This window comes from Sturnira hondurensis, unplaced genomic scaffold, assembly GCF_014824575.4.
Source record: "Sturnira hondurensis isolate 20B ecotype Veracruz unplaced genomic scaffold, ASM1482457v3 Scaffold0004068, whole genome shotgun sequence".
Lineage (NCBI taxonomy): Eukaryota > Metazoa > Chordata > Mammalia > Chiroptera > Phyllostomidae > Sturnira > Sturnira hondurensis.
Window position 1 is genome coordinate 9,788,372 of NW_028076699.1, and position 3,050 is coordinate 9,791,421.

The 3,050-nt window shown below is 43.1% G+C and overlaps 1 pseudogene; it reads left to right on the forward strand.

Annotated features, from left to right (window-relative positions):
* The first annotated feature begins 2,155 nt into the window (after positions 1 to 2,155).
* Positions 2,156 to 2,305, forward strand: LOC118985061 (uncharacterized; annotated as a pseudogene).
* The last annotated feature ends 745 nt before the right edge of the window (positions 2,306 to 3,050 follow it).

Below are 3,050 nucleotides of genomic sequence, written 5' to 3' on the forward strand. Positions count from 1 at the left end.
ACATGCAACGGGGAAGTTTGGAGAACATGGGAAGTCTCTTCACCTCTCTGGGCCTCAGTTCATCTGTTAAATGGGGGTCCTATTAAGATCACTGTAAGAATTCAGTTCTCACGTAATTACAATTCATAGCTCACTGAAGGTGCTCAATGAATGTCAGCTTTCTTTTCTTACCTCAGAACGTGGCCCAGAGGAAGGCAATGTGCACCCTGGCTGCACTCCCACATGCAAGGTGCCAGCCAACACACTCTCCCCTCACACCCAACCCTGGCACAGCAGATGGTTCACCTGAGTTTTACTGATGAGGAAACCAGGGCTTAGCAGGAAGCTGTGCATGAACAAGCCAGGTAGCTCATAAGCAGCAGAGCCCAGGTTCAAACAAAGGGCCATCCGACCTTGGGGTTCACAGCAGCAGGTTGCAGCAGGAACATAGCACAGTTCTGGGAGCTGGCCCTGCGGCTTTTCACCAGGCACCACTCTTCCCCCAGCAAGGATGAAGCTTGTGGCCCTGGAGCCTGCTCAGTGACCTTTCTTGCTGGTTGTCCAGAGGGTTCCGTGTTGCATGAGCTAAACCTGCAGCGCATTCCTAAGCATCTAGCCAGGGCCTGGCACCAGAATGTTTGCTGAGTGACTAAGTGAATGAATTCCCCAGTGCTTTCTAGAACATCTGTGAGGCTGATAGATGGTGAGAGAAGTATGTAAAAGTACACGGGGAAGATCGAGGTTCAGTAAATGTGGAAGATTCATTCAGTTATTAATATAAAGCATTGTAGTCTATTCTCTTTTATGTACCATCTTCTCTTCTTTCCTACACAACCATTTATTGGGCACCTACCATGGACCAGGCCTGTGTAGGCTCTACAGATACAAGGATGATAATATGTAACATTTATTTAGTGTTATTATGTGACTGACACTATCCTAATCATTTTACATAGATTTTCTCATTTAACACAACCCTAAGAAATAGAAACTATTATTATTCCTATTTTACAGATCAAGAAACAGAACAGAAAAAATTGAGTACCTTAGTCAAAGTAACCTAGAAAGTAATTGAGCACAGATTTATTTCCATTTTTTTAATACTGTATCCATCTATATCAATCAGAGCCAAGGGGAAAATGTTTTCTGCCCCAGATAGTTCACTGGCTGATTGAATACAGGGTGTGCATGGTTTAAATAAGACAAAGGACTGAGATGAGGCATGTAGCATGGTGCTGGGCACTGAGAAACACCTTTCTAAATGTGATTGTCATGAGCACTAATTCTAATGTTTAAGAATTACTATGAAAGCAGTAATTTTGTTATCAGCACTTCCATTCTTTTCCTTGGTGTCTAATGAGGTTTTTTTTTTTTTTAGGAAAAAGAAAAAAGCCTTTAGAGAGTAGCTAAGGCGGTTCAAATTTGACTAAGGAGGAAACTGAGGCCCAGGAAGGGGTAGGAACAGCCCCCCACCCCCACCCCAGGCCACCAAAGCTAGGAGCATCGGTGTTTTGGTAAATGTTTATTTAACAGCAGTTCTTGGATAGGACGGAGTCTGATTCATAGCTTTTGCCAATTGCTGTGGTGTAAAGACTCTCATCATGGCAGCCAATTTTAAGTAACCAAAGTGAGCTCACTGAGTAGCAGAGCTGGACAGAAGTATTTACTCAGTTCCCTGGAGCTGAGACTGCTGACTGGAGCCCAGTCTCTCTGACAAGTCTGGAGGTCTTTAGTGTTACCTGCCCCAGGGACCCCGAAGGTGGGGGCATAGGCTGTGGGCATAGGAAGAAAGGAGGACAGACAAACTGTGGAACCCTGGAGACCTCTTAGAGGAGTTAAACAGGCTCTTTCTTCTCTACACATTCAGGCAATCACAGTCCTTTAGAAGCACAGTGGGGCTTTGGTGTTAGCCAATATACCTTTCTCTGGAGCAAAATCTGCTTTCTTGTGCACCATCTGATGGTTTCTAAAGCTCAGCCTTGGTGGGGCACGGAGGGAAATGACCTCCTTCACAACGTATTGCTAGCAACCTCCTTGATCACTAGCAATACACTGTAGTGCAAGTACAGCTCTGCTTGCTTTGCAGTTCCTGAGGGAGCAAGGCTGTGCCTGGGCTCCACTGTCTCCTCGGTCCGGATGGAAAGCCCAGGTGCCTGCATTTATTTGTTTGTTTGTAAGCTTTGTGCAGTGGCAGTATCATAGCCAATGAGGTTTATCCGAGGCGCGATTATTGCTATTTATTTGTTTGTTTGTTCATTTGTTTGTTTAACATTGGGTCTTTTTTTCACTTCTTGTTCCCTTCTGCTTCCAGCTGACTAATCCAAGACCCAGCCTCCGAGTCAGGCAGAGGTGGCAGTCTCTGCAGAGCACCCTTTATATGACAGTGCCCTCAAGTCCGCAGCTGGCAATTCCTCTGGGTTTAGTTGGTGGTCTTATACGGGAACTGTCCTACTGTTACTGAGGGTGGTGAAAAATGACAGGTTCACTGACTCTAACGTCTATGGACTGATTACTTAATATTACCTCACCCTTATCCCAAACAAATAAAATAGTTAAGCTCCTACTGTATACCGGACATGTAAATAGGTATTATACTGGATTGGCCAAAAAGTCTGTATTTGATGGATTTTTTTCTCTAAAATAAAAGACACAGTTTTCATTTTCACCAGTAACTTTATTGATTTGGATATTTTGAGTATATTGGCTCTCAGCCACTATTGGCTTCTAGTGGCTAGAAGCCAGGGGTTCTGCTAAGCATCTTCCAATGCATACGACGCCCCACAGCAAAGAATTATCTTGCCGAAATGTCAATACTATTAAGAAACTTCAGAAACCATTTTTGACCCATTTGATCAGTCATAGCACCTTCTCTATACACTGCACAAATCTTTTTTTTTTTTTTTACATTTCAGGTGCATTTTACTTCTCTTGAAATTTGCTGCTTTCTTCCATCGTCAATATTAAATGGCTACACAAAAATTCACCAATTTTGATTTGTTTAAATGCACTTTGATATGACAGCTGTCACAACACAATCTAACAAAATTGATTTAAATGAAGTTTAAAACAAT